Genomic DNA, 19,272 nt, shown 5'->3' with positions numbered 1-19,272 from the left:
CCCATTACTATTACCAGTCTTTTGCTAATAACTGGGGTCCCCTCCCTTGGAGGGATATCCTCAATGTGAAAGGATACCATGACATCCGGATGGTCCCAACTATGGGATCATTTACCTTCACTCCAGCTTGATGTTCTCCTTCCCCAAGACTTTCATCCTCCTCAACAGCACACAGGCTATCAGAAGGGGGTAGTACTCTTCTACTGTGTTTCTGAAAGTCTCATCTATGTACCTCTTTGTCTCCCTTAGCTCCTCCAGTTCAGCCACTCTGGTACCAAGAGCCCATACTCAGTCTCTGAGGGCCATGAGTTGTTTGCACCGAATGCAGACATATGCCACTTGCCCACAGGGAAGGTAATCCTACATGCTGCATTCAGTGCAATTAACTGCATAGCTCCAACTCTGCTACTGGACTTCTGCCTGCATTGTTTTTTTACCCTTGAAGAGGGCTCTCTTTTTTGTTTGCTTGTTCTTTGTTGTTTGGGGGAGGGTAGAAGAGAGGTTAGGGGGGATAATTGTCCCACATTTAGAATATGTCCATAGGTTTGTCAGCTATAATGTTTAAAAATTTCAAGGATGTTTTAATACTGGCAGCATGAGACTTCCGGCTTATGTCACTCAAATTGAAGTCCCCCATGATCTCACAGGTTTTTTTCCTATATAGTACAGATACATGAGTAAGGAGGTGTAGTCATTCTTAGTGTGATTTGGTGCTCTGTAGCTGACACCAACTAATGCCCCATCTTGTGCTTTATCTGTTAGGACATTGATCCATAAGTGCTCAAGACCACTTTCTTCTGAGTTATCAGTGACGTCAAATCAGGTAATTTGGTGTAGAGTAGCACTCTCCCTCCCCCTTTGCCCGCTCAATCCTTCCTAAATAGGTTATAGCCACTGATTTTAACATTCCAATGGTGTGAATCATCCCACCAGGTTTTAGTAGTATCAACTAGATCAAAGTTATACTCATAAAGAGCAATTCTAATTCCTCAATTGTTACCCAGGCTCCTAGCATTAGTGTATAGTGCAATTCAGAAATTTCTTCTCTTCATTTCCTTTAGTTTCTTGATTAATTTTGTTTTCAGTATCTTGATTTCATCTTGGGTGCTCATATCATTCCTCTTTTTATCCTCCCCTTTGACTATTAGTTTAACCCCCTCCTGACTACTCTAACTAGCCTATTCCCAAGGAGATTGATCCCTCTTCTTCTGAGGTGGAGACCATCCAAACTGTATGGTTCCCTTTCCCTGTAGAAGGTGGACCAATGTTCCACAAAACCAAAACCCTTCACCAGACACTAAACCTATCTTGCCAGTGATTCACTTCCAGAATCTTCTGCCTTCTGTCTTCCTTTGCTCATAGGACAAGACATATCTCAGAGATCATATACTATTTTCCCCGCACAGAATCCCTGCTTCATTCAGTGCACAGGATGGATGGTGCTCAGTTAATACACATCTAGTCAAAGACAAAGTCATAGGAATTATTTTTTAAAACATGGGCCAAACAATGTATTTTCCCTAGCCTCATTCTTAGAGACAGCTTAACCATTCTTGCTGAAATCTTCCAAAATAACTCAGCCTGAGGCTCCCACCCACATGACACATTTCAACCCACATGCTTAAAGTCTGGCAAGGTAGAAGCAAGTGAAAACACAGTCTTATGATGGGAACTGTCAGACAACCTTAATAATAGGTGGTGCTACCAGCCCTGCTTATAATATTATAGAATCATAGAAATGTAGGACTGGAAGGGATTTTGATAGGTCATCTAGTCCCCTGCACTAAGGCCGGAATAAGTATTATCTAGACTATCACTCACAGGTGTTTGTCTAACCTGTTCTTAAAAACCGCCAGTGATGGAGAATCCACAACCTCCCTAGGTAATTTGTTCCAGTGCTTAACCACCTGACAGTTAGGAACCTAAATCTCCCTTCCTGAAATTTAAGCCCATTACTTATTGTCCTGTCCTCAGTAGTTAAGGAGAACAATGTATCACCCTCATCTTTATAACAACTTTTTATGTACTTGTAGACTATTAAATCCTCGCTCAGTCTTCTCTTCTCCAGACTAAACAAATCCAATTTTTAAAATCTTTCCTCCTAGGTCGTCTTTTCCACACCTTTAATCATTTTTGTACAATTTGTCCACATCTTTCCTGAAGTGATATTCCCAGAACATGACACAATACTCCAGCTGAGGCCTTACAATTCCTGAGTGGAAGAATTACTTCTTGTGTCTTGCTTACAATACTTCTGTTAAATCAACCCAGAATCATGTTCGCTTTTTTTGCAACAATATTATGTTGACTCATATTCAGTTTCTGATCCATTATAACCCCTGGATCTGTCTCTGCAGTATTCCTTCTTAGGCAGTCATTTCCCATTTTGTATTTGTGCAAGTGATTATTCCTTCCTAAGTGTAGCACTTTCCATTTTTCCTTATTGAATTTCATCCTATTTATTTCAGACCATTTCTCCAGTTTGTTAAGATCATTTTGAATTCTAATCCCATCCTCCAAAGCACTTGCAACTCCTCCCAGCTTGGTATCCCCCACAAACTTTTCTGTTATCCTGCCTAATAATGCATGCTACCACGGAAATGTGAACATCTATAGCTCTTCCTTTGTTAATATTATACTCTGAGAAAGTTTTAAAAGACAAAATATTCAACTACATGGGCTGTAGTGAACTACTCTTTAACTTTCTGCAACTATGACTTGGAGTTACCGCAGGGATAAATTTGGCCCATCATGTACTTGGGAGTAATACATTAACAGATAATATCCTGAAGTGAACACAGGGTCAGTGCACTTTCAGGACTGTTGACTGTTACTGAAGTACTAGTTCAAGGTAAACAACGTTATCCTACCCAATATCACACTCATGACATAGACAGTTAAGTGACATTATCTTCTTGTCGGATGTATAGATACAAACTTATCGAAAGCACTGTATTTTAGACAGAAACAGTGTTTCCACTTAAACAGATATTTCAACAGTCAAAATCAGCCCCGTGATAACAGTAAATATGCCTACACTCCAGTTTCTCAAAAACAATCACTGAGTTCTAGACTGTGAAATCACAACATTCATCCATTGCTTCTGTGTGCCTGTCAGCATGGTCAAGGGAGGAAGGTAGTCTTCAAACCGAGACCCTTCTCTACACATTGTCTGCTGTAGATGCAACAGTGGTTGGTCCTACTTTTGAGTTAGCACAGAAGACAATTTCGGAATGGTCCCCTTACACGTCCAATGCATTGCAGAACAGTCACTCACATCAGCTGCCTGGAGTGATTGTGGCATGGCTCCCCGACTGCCATTCCATAAGGACCATACTATCAGTAGCACGGGGGTCACCATGCCAACGGACACTGCCTGACAACATTACTGCTATCAGCAGTGCTGGATGCTGTATGGCCTGGGAAGTACGGAGCAAGACAAAGCAAACCAAAGATTGGGGACAGGCACACATTTTGCTGCACCCGTGAAACCAGAAATCACTGGTGAGCAGCATATGCATGCCATGCTCCCTTTGTGCCACAACATACAACATTAGACCTTACAATTATAGCCTTCTAATTACCATCATGCCTTCCCTGACATCTGACTTCAGGGGCTGCCATCTCAAGAACTAGAGGCAGAAACCTATACCTGAAATTAATGTGTTGACATAGATTTCCTATTGACAATGAAACATTCTTAATAATGCCAGCAAACTTGAGGACTGTTTCTTCTGTGTGACTCTAGTGCTTGTGAAAGGTGCAGGATTGACAGTGTAGAAACCGAGGCCAGGTCTACACTAAAAACTTTTGCAGGTATAGTAATGTCACTTAAGGATGTGATTTTTTTAATGACATTTCCATACAGGCCAAAGTGTTAGTATAGACACAGTTATACTGGTAAAAAAAGTTCTTTTGCTGGTATAGCTTATTTCATTTGGGGAATTCATATAAGCTATACCAGCAGAAACACTCTTGCCAGTATAAGGTGTGTCTCCACCAGGCGAGTTTGCAAGTATAGCTATGCCAGAAAATCTTTTCCAGTGTAGTCTAGGCCTCATGCCTGCAGAGATCTAGTACAACACAGGAAAAAGCAACTGCTTCTGCAACTAGCTGCAACTCTGACCTGACTTGTCCCCGGTGGTTTAAAGGTTTCAGAGTAACAGCCATGTTAGTCTGTATCCGCAAAAAGAAAAGGAGGACTTGTGGCACCTTAGAGACTAACTAATTTATTTGAGCATAAGCTTTCATGAGCTATGGCTCACTTCATCAGATGCATTCAGTGGAAAATACAGAGGAGAGATTTATATACACAGAGAACATGAAACAGTGGGTGTTACCATACATACTGTAATGAGAGTGATCAGGTAAGGTGAGCTATTACCAGCAGGAGAGCGGGGGGAAAAAACCTTTTGTAGTGATAATCAAGGTGGGCCAGTCTACATGCCTGTTCAATCCCAACCTACTCTGCCAAGAATGCTAAGAAGGGTGCTCGTTATCACCACGTGTGGTGGGTTTTGTGCACAATAACGTGAACATTAGTCTACCAGGAAATGAAGTAAGGCCACCCAACTCAGGTCACCAAACAGCTACTACACAATAACTTCCAGTAACCAAATACTTAGGTTTGGCCTAAATTGGTGACACAGATTTCAGAGTAGCAGCCATGTTAGTCTGTATTCACAAAAAGAAAAGGAGTACTTGTGGCACCTTAGAGACTAACCAATTTATTTGAGCATAAGCTTTCGTGAGCCACAGCTCACTTCATTGGATTCATACAGTATGCATCTGATGAAGTGAACTGTGGCTCACGAAAGCTTATGCTAAAATAAATTGATTAGTCTCTAAGGTGCCACAAGTACTCCTTTTCTTTTAGAGGTAAAAGACTTAACTGTTTGGTTACCAGTCCCCTGAACCATCCAATCTCGCAGAGTTCCAAAAAAACAACAAAAAGAACCCCTTAATTTTTATTTCATATTAGCCTCTGCTGTGATCCATCTTCCAATAAAGTCTATAAAGCTGAGTGCCATAATCATACACTGAAAGAGAGAATATTTAGAAAAATGGAACCAACATGAAAACCACTCTTATTTTAACTGTAGGGACACAGAAAAATGTCTACCAGATCATGTAAAAATGCGTATTTATTTGTGCATGTACACTTCCTTTCAGATGGCAAGAACCTATCCTTCAATAACTGACATTTAAGAACACTAAATACAAACAGTAAGCTATGTAGTGCTAGCAGCCCTTTAAAACAGATAGTGTTAATAAGCTACAAAATGGGGAAACAAAAAAAACCCACGAAAGAGAATAGCAAGGATTTTGGGTGGGGCACATGGACAACAATCAAACTGAACAGCTACCTAGTTGACGGATACCAAGTATAATTTCAAATTGAAGTACATCTTTACAAGAGTTATTCTTGACAGACTAACTGCTCTTCTAAAGAAATAGTTAAAAAGCAATATGATACTCCCCTATAAAGATCCTTTCTGCAAAAATGCCTACATGTTCCAACAGCCGTATTTGGATATATTTACTGGGGGAACAGCTGTAACAATATTATTGTCTGTGCAACTATGCAGATGTAATTCTCTGCATTTCTTTATTTGAAAGAGCTAAAGTCCAGCTCCTAGATAGCAAAACAGTCATATTTCATCATTATGAGGCAATAAGAGGATGGCTCTATTTCACAACTATGAAGTAATCATAGTTGTAAACTATGACTATTTTAAAAGTGTTATAAAACATCAGAAAAATGTTTGAGCAATTCAGCTAACAGGACTGCAATACAACAATATACTACAATCAATTTACCCTGATGTCAAAATTCCACTGCAGTGAGCTACCAGTAGTTGTCTTGAAATAATACACCTATAAAACCTTTTTTGTATTGTAATACAAGATTATCAAAAATGAACACACAAAAGATTTAGTAGTATGCATTATATAGGATTTTTATAAATGTTTATCTTTATGTTGTCCTTCAGTTAATAAAAAAACCTTTAAGGCTATTGTTACACACTGCAAGTGATATCACAATCCATGTGAGCTCTGCTCTTATGGTTAGATGGCTATTCTAACATCAGAATACATTGAAGTTGTATAAGCTAGTTATATGTGAGTTAACCATATAACGTTCTTTCATGTATCAGTGTAATTTAAACAAAGAAACTGAGCCTCTTTAGATGTTAGACAATTACTTTTTTGTGTTCTTTCAATAATTTATAAACGTGGAGAGGTTTTTTAAAATCCAACAGTACATATTGTCACACATTAATTTCCTTTTTAAATAAAGGGGGAAAATGCAGTATCTTCAATGTAACTGAAAGAGAATAAGATACTGTTAATGAAGTCATATAGTTTCATTGAGATGACATTTCAATCTCTGTGGATGAGAGGACAGGCCCTCAGTATCCAATGATCATTATAGACAGTCATGTCAATGAGGAGTCCATTGCAAGGTCCTCCATATCTGTATATTTATTTATTACCAAAAGCTCTCTCTCAATAAAATATTTTATTATATGTATTCTAATGCATGTTATGAAAAGGCCACTTGATTATGAAAGATAACTTTTGTACTGAATTAAGAAAATGCCAATGAAGCCTCAGGTGCATAGAGAACAAGTCTGAAGCTTGTGGATGTTGTGAGGTCTACTTAGTCATGAATGCTGCACTGTGCAAAAACTCACATAATAAACAAGGTTAGGTCTACAGTTACACATTACTCACAGCAATTATTTTCAAGTATATTTGTTCTCAAAAGTATTAGTTCACTCATAAGAACACAGAAGTTTTATGTAAGTAAGGTTAAATGTTAATGTCATTATTAAACACCACTGTTCTAAAAAACTCGTTTAGTGCCTCAAAGCTAATATTTATTGCTTTTAGAAAAGAACTCTGGAAATCAATGATGTCTTTTCAAATTCAGTAAAGCAGAGCATGTGCTGAATGAGACATTTCTCTGTATAATTACCATTAGAATTCCAGACCTCCTCAAGTATCATATACAGAACTAGAGAAAATAATTTACATTCTAACTAGCAAAAGTCAGATTGCTGTATGTAAAATATTTTGTTCTTAATCTGAATTAAAACAGATTATTTACTAATGAGAATGACATAGTGCAGACCCTGCTAACAGTCTAGAAGTCAAAGTGATGTTCTTCTAATTGCCTTATTGTTGCCTACACAGCTAAATGGGTATAAAGTGAAAGCACTACCGAGCTAGAATTTTATGAACACAAAAGCGACATCTTGGTTTTCTTAAATATTTGGATTATATAACTCTCTACCCAGTTATCATAAAAGGGTCACATAACCAAATAATTTGTTTCACTGACCAAAATGTAGTTAATACTCACTGCATTTCAAAAGATTAAAAATTCATAACTACTAAAGATCATGTGTACATTCCTTTTTCTGACACATTATCAAACTGTCCATATTCATGGTAACGTCTATTCTGCTACATGAGTATGCCTTCACAGAGCCCCACAGGATATAGTCTGTTGGAGAAAAGTTAATGCATCATTTTGCCAGTAAGGAGCTTCTTTTTATGGAAGAGCAGGAAGAAATCGGGATTTCATTAATGCCCAAAAAGCAGAAAAATTTGGATTCACACTCATGGAAAAGTAGAGAAAGAGATTAAGTGAGGAGTAAAAGAAGGGAAAGTCTCAACTACCACACTAAATGGGACCTTGTTAGGATATGTAATTTTCTGAGGCCTCCCCCCTCGACCGAAGGAGCCCCAGCCTGCCTGCCCCAGTCACAAAAGATCCCTCGCCCTCCCTGCCCCAAAATCACCCCCACGTCGGCCAAGCCACCGCTTGGCCCAGCACTTGGCTTAGCCTGAGTGCTGGGCTGCTGGTTCAGGCTAAGCCAAGTGCTGGGCCAAGACAACAGCACCCCTTCCCCAAAGGGTCCCCCGCCCCGGTCCCGGCCAAGCCACCGGTCCCCCGAACACTGGTCCAGCCCCAGGCCGAGCCACCAGCTCCCCTCGCCCCTGAAGGCCCACCCATCCAAGCTGCTGCCCCCCCCACCGCCGAGCCACTGGCCCCCTACCCACAGCATCCGGCCAAGCCGCCTCACTCCCCTGCCAGATGCCCCTACCCACCTCTGGCTTGCCACATCACACAGCAAGCAGCGGGGACTTCCAGAGCAGGGTGGTGCTGGAGTAGAGGACTTACTGGCAGGCAGCAGCAGGCAGTGGGGGCTTTGGGCAAGAGGCAGGGCCACCGTGGCCCAGGTGTCCAGTGGAGGGTCAGCAGCCGTTGTGCCAGGGAAGGCTTAGCCTTTCTTGGCCTGTTATACCCGCTGCCCATGTTGTTTCGTTAGGTTTCTTTAATGCCCATCTCAACACTGTGAAACAAACAATTGTATATACATTGCATAAACTAACCAGATTTTATGACCTCTAGAATTACACTACTCCCACGTGGACCCCTCTCCAGAGATTTATTTCCACTCAAAGGAGTTCCCCTGTGACTATCTGCTTGCAAACAGCAAAGCAGTGGATTACCTCATGTGGAAGAGCTTTAAAACAGAGCACCACCAGTTTTATTACAATATGAACAGAATGCTAATATTGTTATATAGTTGTACTTGATGTGCATGGGTTTGATTTAATCAAGGTCTGAATGAACTTGCATCACATTTAAAATATGGTGAATCCGTTTATAGAATGACAAATAATGAGAAGATACTCGGAAATCATCCAGTTAAATTAATAGGAGTTTAGTTTAAAGACTCGTATAGTTCTGATTTAAACCAGGAAAAATATGGAAATTCAGTTTGTAATCAAGCCTCAAATTCCAAGAAATAATGGAAAACAGTTGGCAGTTGAAAGGTGATTTTTACTTATCATAAGTATTGGAACTTTAATTCATAGATATTAAGGTCAGAAGGGACCATTATGATCATCTAGTCTGACCTCCTGCACAACGCAGGCCACAGAATCTCATGCACCCACTCCTGAGAAAAACCTCTCACCTATGTCTGAGCTATTAAAGTCCTCAAATCGTGGTTTAAAGACTTCAAGGAGCAGAGAATCCTCCAGCAAGCGACCCGTGCCCCATGCTACAGAGGAAGGCAAAAAACCTCCTGGGCCTCTTCCAATCTGCCCTGGAGGAAAATTCCTTCCCAACCCCAAATATGGTGATCAGCTGAACACTGAGCATGTGGGCGAGATTCACCAGCCCGATACCCAGGAAAGAATTCTTTGTAGTAACTCAGATCCCACCCCATCTAACATCCCATCACAGGCCATTGGGCCTATTTACCATGAATATTTAAAGATCAATTAATTGCCAAAATCATGTTATCCCATCATACCATCTCCTCCACAAACTTATCGAGTTTAATCTTAAAGCCAGATAGGTCTTTTGACCCCACTGCTTCCCTTGGAAGGCTATTCCAAAACTTCACTCCTCTGATGGTTAGAAACCTTCGTCTAATTTCAAGTCTAAAATTCCCAATGACCAGTTTATATCCATTTGTTCTTGTGTCCACATTGGTACTGAGCTTAAATAATTCCTCTCCCTCTCTGGTATTTATCCCTCTGATATATTTATAGAGAGCAATCATATCTCCCCTCAACCTTTTTTTGGTTAGGCTAAACAAGCCAGGCTCCTTGAGTCTCCTTTCATAAGACAGGTTTTCCATTCCTCGGATCATCCTAGTAGCCCTTCTCTGTACCTGTTCCAGTTTGAATTCATCCCTCTTAAACACGGGAGACCAGAACTGCACACAGTATTCCAGATGAGGTCTCACCAGTGCCTTGTATAACTATACTAAAACCTCCTTATCTCTACTGCAAATATCTCTCCTGATGCATCCCAAGACGGCATTAGCTTTTTTCCCGACCATATCACATTGGCAGCTCATAGTCATCCTATGATCAAGCAATACTCCAAGGTCCTTCTCCTCCTCCATTACTTCTAATTGATGCATCCCCAGCTTATAACTAAAATTCTTGTTATTAATCCCTAAATGCATGACCTTACACTTCTCATGATTAAATTTCATCCTATTACTATTACTCCAGTTTACAAGGTCATCCAAATCTTCCTGTATGATATCCCGGTCTCTCTCTAAATTGGCAATACCTACCAGCTTTGTATCATCCGCAAACTTTATGAGCACACTCCCACTTTTTGTGCCGAGGTCAGTAATAAAAAGATTAAATAAGGTTGGTCCCAAAACTGATCCCTGAGGAACTCCACTGATAATCTCCCTCCAGCCTGACAGTTCACCTTTCAGTAGGACGCGCTGTCGTCTCCCTGTTAACCATTTCCTTATCCACCTTTCAATTTTCCTATTGATCCCCATCTTTTCCAATTTAACTAATAATTCCACATGTGGCACGGTACCAAACGCCATACTGAAATCTAGGTAAATTAGATCCACTGCGTTTCCTTTGTCTAAAAAATCTGTTACTTTCTCAAAGAAGGAGATCAGGTTGGTTTGGCACGATCTACCTTTTGTAAAACCATGTTGTATTTTGTCCCATTTACCATTGACCTCAATGTCCTAAACTACTTTCTCCTTCAAAATTTTTTCCAAGACCTTGCATACTACAGATGTCAAACTAACAGGACTGGATCACTTTTTTTTCCTTTCATAAAAATAGGAACGATGTTAGCAATTCTCCAATCATACGGTACAACCCCTGAGTTTACAGATTCATTAAAAATTCTTGCTAATGGGCTTGCAATTTCATGTGCCAATTCCTTCAATATTTTTGGATGAAGATTATCTGGGTCCCCCGATTTAGTCCCATTAAGCTGTTCAAGTTTCGCTTCTACCTCAGATATTGTAATATCTACCTCCATATCCTCATTCCCATTTGTCATGCTACCATTATCCCTAAGATCCTCTTTAGCCTTATTAAAGACTGAGGCAAAGTATTTGTTTAGATATTGGGCCGTGCCTAGATTATCCTTGACCTCCACTCCATCCTCAGTGTTTAGCGGTCCCACTTCTTCTTTCTTTGTTTTCTTCTTATTTATATGGCTATAGAACCTTTTACTATTGGTTTTAATTCCCTTTGCAAGGTCCAACTCTACTTGACTTTTAGCCTGTCTCACTTTATCCCTACATGTTCTGACCTCAATAAGGTAGCTTTCCTGGCTGATCCCTCTCATCTTCCACTCCCTGTATGCTTTCTGCTTTTTCTTAATCACCTCTCTGAGATGCTTGCTCATCCAGCTTGGTCTACAACTTCTACCTATGAATTTTTTCTCCTTTCTTGGGATGCAGGCTTCCGATAGCTTCTGCAGCTTTGATTTAAAGTAATCCCAGGCCTCCTCTGCCTTTAGATCCATACATTGTTCAGTCCAATCCACTTCCCTAATTAATTTCCTAAATTTTTGAAAGTCAGCCCTTTTGAAATAAAAAACTCTAGTTGCAGATTTATTTTTGTTAATCCTTCCGTTCAGTTTGAACTGAATTAGCTCATGATCACTTGAACCAAGATTGTCCCCTACAACCATTTCTTCTATGAGGTCCTCACTACTCACCAAAACCAAATCTAAAATGGCATCCCCTCAAGTCAGTTCAGCAACTACTTGATGAAGGAATCCATCAGCTATCGCATCTAGGAAAATCTGAGCCCTCTTATTATTACTGGTTTCAGAGTAACAGCCGTGTTAGTCTGTATTCGCAAAAAGAAAAGGAGTACTTGTGGCACCTTAGAGACTAACCAATTTATTTGAGCATGAGCTTTCGTGAGCTACAGCTCACTTCATCGGATGCATACCGTGGAAACTGCAGCAGACATTATATACACACAGAGATCATGAAACAATACCTCCTCCCACCCCACTGTCCTGCTGGTAATAGCTTATCTAAAGTGATCATCAAGTTGGGCCATTTCCAGCACAAATCCAGGTTTTCTCACCCTCCACCCCCCCACACACAAACTCACTTTCCTGCTGGTAATAGCCCATCTAAAGTGACAACTCTCTTCACAATGTGCATGATAATCAAGGTGGGCCATTTCCTGCACAAATCCAGGTTCTCTCACCCCCTCACCCCCCTCCAAAAACCACACACACAAACTCACTATGCTGCTGGTAATAGCTCATCCAAAGTGACCACTCTCCCTACAATGTGTATGGTAATCAAGGTGGGCCATGTCCAGCACAAATCCAGGCTTTCTCACCCCCCCCCGTTTTTTTTTTCCCGGGGACACACACACACACACAAACTCACTCTCCTGCTGGCAATAGCTCATCCGAACTGACCACTCTCCAAGTTTAAATCCAAGTTTAACCAGAACGTCTGGGGGGGGAGGGTAGGAAAAAACAAGGGGAAATAGGCTACCTTGCATAATGACTTAGCCACTCCCAGTCTCTATTTAAGCCTAAATTAATAGTATCCAATTTGCAAATGAATTCCAATTCAGCAGTTTCTCGCTGGAGTCTGGATTTGAAGTTTTTTTGTTTTAAGATAGCGACCTTCATGTCTGTGATTGCGTGACCAGAGAGATTGAAGTGTTCTCCGACTGGTTTATGAATGTTCTAATTCTTGACATCTGATTTGTGTCCATTTATTCTTTTACGTAGAGACTGTCCAGTTTGACCAATGTAAATGGCAGAGGGGCATTGCTGGCACATGATGGCATATATCACATTGGTGGATGTGCAGGTGAACAAGCCTCTGATAGTGTGGCTGATGTTATTAGGCCCTGTGATGGTGTCCCCTGAATAGATATGTGGGCGCAGTTGGCAACGGGCTTTGTTGCAAGGATAAGTTCCTGGGTTAGTGGTTCTGTTGTGTGGTATGTGGTTGTTGGTGAGTATTTGCTTCAGGTTGTGGGGCTGTCTGTAGGCAAGGACTGGCCTGTCTCCCAAGATTTGTGAGAGTGTTGGGTCATCCTTTAGGATAGGTTGTAGATCCTTAATAATGCGTTGGAGGGGTTTTAGTTGGGGGCTGAAGGTGACAGCTAGTGGCGTTCTGTTATTTTCTTTGTTAGGCCTGTCCCGTAGTAGGTGACTTCTGGGAACTCTTCTGGCTCTATCAATCTGTTTCTTCACTTCCGCAGGTGGGTATTGTAGTTGTAAGAAAGCTTGACAGAGATCTTGTAGATGTTTGTCTCTGTCTGAGGGGTTGGAGCAAATGTGGTTGTATCGCAGAGCTTGGCTGTAGACGATGGATCGTGTGGTGCGGTCAGGGTGAAAGCTGGAGGCATGTAGGTAGGAATAGCGGTCAGTAGGTTTCCGGTATAGGATGGTGTTTATGTGACCATTGTTTATTAGCACTGTAGTGTCCAGGAAGTGGATCTCTTGTGTGGACTGGACCAGGCTGAGGTTGATGGTGGGATGGAAGTTGTTGAAATCATGGTGGAATTCCTCAAGGGCTTCTTTTCCATGGGTCCAGATGATGAAGATGTCATCAATATAGCGCAAGTAGAGTAGGGGCTTTAGGGGATGAGAGCTGAGGAAGCGCTGTTCTAAATCAGCCATAAAAATGGTGGCATACTGTGGGGCCATGCGGGTACCCATAGCAGTGCCGCTGATCTGAAGGTATACATTGTCCCCAAATGTAAAATAGTTATGGGTAAGGACAAAGTCACAAAGTTCAGCCACCAGGTTAGCCGTGACATTATCGGGGATAGTGTTCTTGACAGCTTGGAGTCCATCTTTGTGTGGAATGTTGGTGTAGAGGGCTTCTACATCCATAGTGGCCAGGATGGTGTTATCAGGAAGATCACCGATGGATTGAAGTTTCCTCAGGAAGTCAGTGGTGTCTCGAAGGTAGCTGGGAGTGCTGGTAGCGTAGCGCCTGAGGAGGGAGTCTACATAGCCAGACAATCCTGCTGTCAGGGTGCCAATGCCTGAGATGATGGGGCGCCCAGGATTTCCAGGTTTATGGATCTTGGGTAGTAGATAGAATATCCCAGGTCGGGGTTCTAGGGGTGTGTCTGTGTGGATTTGATCTTGTGCTTTTTCAGGAAGTTTCTTGAGCAAATGCTGTAGTTGCTTTTGGTAACTCTCAGTGGGATCATAGGGTAATGGCTTGTAGAAAGTGATGTTGGAGAGCTGCCGGGCAGCCTCTTGTTCATATTCCGACCTATTCATGATGACAACAGCACCTCCTTTGTCAGCCTTTTTGATTATGATGTCAGAGTTGTTTCTGAGGCTGTGGATGGCATTGCGTTCCGCACGGCTGAGGTTATGGGGCAAGTGATGCTGCTTTTCCACAATTTCAGTCCGTGCACGTCGGCGGAAGCACTCTATGTAGAAGTCCAGTCTGCTGTTTCGACTTTCAGGAGGAGTCCGCCTAGAATCCTTCTTTTTGTAGTGTTGGTAGGGAGGCCTCTGTGGATTAGTATGTTGTTCAGAGGTATTTTGGAAATATTCCTTGAGTCGGAGACGTTGAAAATAGGATTCTAGGTCACCACAGAACTGTATCATGTTCGTGGGGGTGGAGGGGCAGAAGGAGAGGCCCCGAGATAGGACAGCTGCTTCTGCTGGGCTGAGAGTATAGTTGGATAGGTTAACAATATTGCTAGGTGGGTTGAGGGAACCATTGCTGTGGCCCCTTGTAGCATGTAGTAGTTTAGAAAGTTTAGTGTCCTTTTTCTTTTGTAGAGAAGCAAAGTGTGCGTTGTAAATGGCTTGTCTAGTTTTAGTAAAATCCAGCCATGAGGAAGTTTGTGTGGAAGGTTGTTTTTTTATGAGAGTATCCATTTTTGAGAGCTCATTCTTAATCTTTCCCTGTTTGCTGTAGAGGATGTTGATCAGGTGATTCCGCAGTTTCTTTGAGAGCGTGTGACACAAGCTGTCAGCATAGTCTGTGTGGTATGTAGATTGTAATGGATTTTTTAGCTCACGAAAGCTCATGCTCAAATAAATTGGTTAGTCTCTAAGGTGCCACAAGTACTCCTTTTCTTATTATTACTAGCACTCGTCCTCCAGTCTATATCTGGGAAGTTAAAGTCTCCCATGATCACGCAGTTTCCATTAGTATTTAATTCATTAAAAACATTAAAGAGGGCTCTATCCATACCCAAATTAGATCCCGGCGGTCTATAGCACACCCCAAGCACTATGCCAGGGGAGGCTCTAGTAGTTTTCTTCCCCAATGTAATTTTTGCCCAGACGGACTCTGTCTTATCCATTCCATTGCTTCTTATTTCTTTACATTCTACCTCATCATTGATATACAATGCTACTCCACCACCTTTACTTCTGTCTTTCCTAAACAGCACATACCCTTCAATACCCGTAGTCCAGTCATGACTACTATTCCACCATGTTTCTGTTATCCCTATAATATCTGATTTCACTTCCTGCAACAGTAGCTCTAGTTCCTCCATTTTGTTACCTAGGCTCCTCGCATTCGTGTACAAACATCTTAATTTTTGCTGTTTGGCCTCACTCACATTCTGTACCCGATTAGGCACAGTCATTCTACAGCCAGTATAACCTATTAAACTGGTATCCACACTGACCTTCCTCCTTATATCCATTCTCCTACCCACGGCTGTATCCTTTCTTACTTCGTTTTCTTCTCTCTCAATGCTAAAATCCGGCATGGAGATTACCTGGACATCTCCCAACCATCTCCCCCAGATTCCTAGTTTAAAGCTTTCTTAATCAGTTGTGCCAGCCTCAGTCCTAGAAGTATATTTCATTCCCTACTCAGATGAAGTCCATCCCGAGAGAACTGTCCTCTGTCCATGAATGCCTCCCAGTGGCCATACATCCCAAAGCCCTCCTTATAGTACCACTGCCTAAGCCATCTGTTGATAGTCATAATCTTGTCACATCTTTGTTGCCCTTCTCTAGGAACAGGCAGAATCCATTACATTTGTACTATGAATTTCATCCATTATTTATTTATTTCACAGTTTTGTTTTGTTTTTTAAAATATGGTTTTATTACCATGTTGAAAGTTGCCAGATGACAGTGAATGCTTCACCAACTTACCTTGTCAATATGGCTCAATCCTATTCTGAAAAGGCTACCTCAGGTTTGAGACAGCAGTTCAGTCTCCTTGATAATTCAATCCTTGGCCTTTCCTCAGAGATTGACAGCTTTGTTGGCAATTAGTGCTAGTTATGGTTGTGGGTCTTGTAACCTAGACAGTTATCCACTGTAGACTGAGATTATCAGCACATTTCACGTAGTCAAAACACACATCGACTTATTTATTTGTATTTTTCCATCTATGCTCTTGGCATTCTACAGATGAATGAATGGCAAGGTCCCTGCTCCTAGAACATAAATCTGAGGGCCTGATCCTGCATCAGTGATTCATAGAATCCAAGGCCAGAAGGGACCATTGTGATCATCCAGTTTGACTTCCTGTATAGCACAGGTCACAGAATTTCCCCAAAATAATTCATGGAGCATATCTTTTACAAAAACATAGAATCTTGATTTAAAAATGGTCAGTGATGGAGAATCCACCACAGTCCTTAGTAAATTGTCCCACTGATTAATGACCCTCAACATCAAAAATGTACACCTTATTTCCCATCTGTGTTTGTCTAGCTTCAATTCCAACCACTGGATTGTGTTATATCTTGGACTGAAATATTTGTTCCCCCTGTAGATGCTTACAGACTGTGATCAAGTCAACCCTTAACCTGAGCTCCTGGAGTCTATCACTATAAGGCATATTTTCTAATCCTTTAATCATTCTCATGGCTCTTCTCCATTTCATCAACATCCTTCCTGAATTGTGGACACCAGAACCGGACACAATATTCTAGCAGCAGTCAGACCAGTTCCAAATACAGAGGTAAAATAACCTCTCTACTCCTACTTATGCATTCCAGGACTCCATTAGCTCTTTTGGCCTCAGTGTCACATTGGGAGTTCATGTTCAGTTGATTATCCATCATAACCCCACAAAAACTTTTTCAGAGTCACTGCTTCCCAGGATAGAGTTCTCCTTCCTGTAAGTAGAAAAGGAGTACTTGTGGCACCTTAGAGACTAACCAATTTATTTGAGCATAAGCTTTCGTGAGCTTTGTGGTCTGCATTCTTTGTGCCTAAATTTCTACATTTACATTTAGTGCCTGGAGTGCTTACACAATAGGACCAGAAATTATGCTAACATCGTTCCTTAGCAACGGTCTTGGAACTACTGAGAGCACCTATTTGACAGTGTACATCTAGTTTTTGTATGTGAACTTCTTGGGATTATTTAATCAAACATTCTAAACTCCCTCTGCTGTACCACTGTTGCATTCTCAATGTGTGTTCAGAATAATTGACTAGATTATAGATAGCTATACACTACTCTTACTTCTTTCCATATATATATATATATATATATATATAAAAATAGATAGAGATATATATGCACACATATATTATTATTTCCATATATAAAATATACAGAATTGCCTTGCTTTTAGGTTCTTTCCAACCAAGTCCCTCTTCCATCCTTCTACTACTGTGACCTGGCAAACAGAAATGCAACTCCCGAATGATTTTAGAAGGAGCTTTGGCTGCCCAACACTTCTCAGACTCAGGTTCATAATCATATAAAGAGCCCATAGATTAAAAGCAGGGAACATTCATTTTCTTTTTTCCTTTCTATTTTTAAATTGCTGTCCTTGATCATCATTTTCACTAGTAAGGCATCCTTGCTTTTCCTTATTGTTGTGTCCAATGCTAGCACACAAATTATTACAATTTATTGTAAGCACAGGGCCTGGCTAGTATAAATCAGTGTAGCTTTATTGACTCCAATGCCAACAACCCCAAGAGTTGTCAGACTGCCTTACCCTTTTCTAGTAAGGATGTAGACATCATTGATGTTACAGTGGAAGTCAATGAGATACAAAAGTTTTCTTCGATGATCAATTTTAAGAAAGATCACTTCTTTCAAATCCTTACCCTCTTGGCTGTATTGTAACCAGGGTATCAAATATCATGGCAGAACTGCAGTTGGATAATCATTTCACAGAACCAGCCTCTGCCCAAGTGTATTGTACTGTAGATTAATTTATCATTTTATAGTTGGTTTACATTTGTTTTTCCTTTCTACAATTCTGGAAGAATGTAGAAAGGGAGAAGTTTTGTGTCGGTGACCTTGCAGAAGCATTGAAGATTTGCAGAGAGGCAGTATGATAGCAGAGTAATATAGTCCCAGACTCCTGGGTTCTAATCCCATCTCTGCTATTGACTCACTGTGTAATATCAGGCACGTCATTTAACTTTGTTCCGTTTTCCCTACTCTGTAAAGTGTGGATAATACTTGATTACCTACCACACAAGTGTTATGAAGACTGGTTAATGTTCATATGGAGCTCTGAAGGTTAGAAGTGCTTTTATTATTATCCCTCCAGTTTTTCCATACATTCTCACAGCTTCAAAGTCCTATGATGAGCTCCTATTTTTCAAGCTAAGCAGGACTGAAAGTGATAACTTAAGTTGCATTCAAGAGTAAAGTATGCTACCCCCAACGTACTCCCTTCTAGCCTGGGGAATAACAGCCATGGTGCAGGTCATCTGGATTGCTCTACTCCTTCTGCAGAATATAAAGGTCTTCTGAGAATTAATTAGTGAATGTATTATAAAAGATAGTTGTGCTTTGAGATGGGCTGGGAAACTTCAGGGGTTTGACTAAATGAGAAGTGTGTATAATGAGCTAGGTGGAATTTGTCCAAAACAACATAAATAGAGAATAATTAAGCAAGGTTAAGATATATTTTATGGAATCACTCATAATTAAAGTGGTATAGTTTTAAAAACCAATATAGAGGAAACTGTGCTAATCATCAACTGCTAACATTGGCCACTAGGCACTTCCAACAGGGATTTCTTCTTATTAATTGCAGATCAAATTGCTACAATAGCTAGAAAAATAGCTGTTCTTTTATTGGCATTAACAGATTCCACTGCAGCTTTAATATCTGCATGAATGTATCCTTGAATACTCCCACCTATCTTGAGAGAGGCTACATTTTTAAATTACACTGGTAAATATCCAAGGCATACAAGAGAATAAAGCTTTGTAATTGTTTTTTCCTCTAGTCATCTCCTACATGCAAAAAAGTTGAGGGCCAAATGCTAAAACTAAAAGTAGAAAGTTTGCAACTCTGGTCTAACAGAGACATGATTCAAATGTAAAAGAAAATCATGTGAGGAGATAGTGAAAATAAAACACAAAAGCATATGACGCGTTTCTATTGACTTTAAGGACCACATCTGTGGCCTAAATTGTAACAAGTGTCTTTGGCCAGAGGAGGCAAAGCACACCTTCAGTTCTGCCATGGCACACCGGTCTTCAAGCACAGGTGCTG

General features: G+C 40.8%; 1 protein-coding gene across 4 annotated transcripts in view; it reads right to left on the bottom strand.

Moving 5' to 3' along the window:
* The window catches only part of PAPSS2 (3'-phosphoadenosine 5'-phosphosulfate synthase 2), an 89,311-nt gene that overhangs the window by 69,152 nt on the left and 887 nt on the right, over nucleotides 1-19,272 (bottom strand). Inside the window, exons 1-2 of one of the 4 annotated variants that reach the window (XM_077822340.1) lie at nucleotides 15,941-15,960; nucleotides 8,122-8,366 (exon numbers count right to left, since the gene is read on the bottom strand). The exons of 1 other annotated variant lie outside the window; for it this stretch is intronic. The gene's annotated coding sequence lies outside the window, so the exon portion shown is untranslated. Of the gene's footprint in view, nucleotides 1-8,121; nucleotides 8,367-15,940; nucleotides 16,034-19,272 lie in introns of those variants that run through there. 2 more of the 4 variants (XM_077822339.1, XM_077822341.1) reach the window with 2 other exon arrangements.

The sequence above is a fragment of the Eretmochelys imbricata genome, chromosome 7 (genome assembly GCF_965152235.1).
Source record: "Eretmochelys imbricata isolate rEreImb1 chromosome 7, rEreImb1.hap1, whole genome shotgun sequence".
In the NCBI taxonomy this organism is placed as follows: Eukaryota; Metazoa; Chordata; order Testudines; family Cheloniidae; genus Eretmochelys; species Eretmochelys imbricata.
Note: the sequence above shows the minus strand (reverse complement) of the source record. Positions and strands in the feature narration are given on the sequence as shown.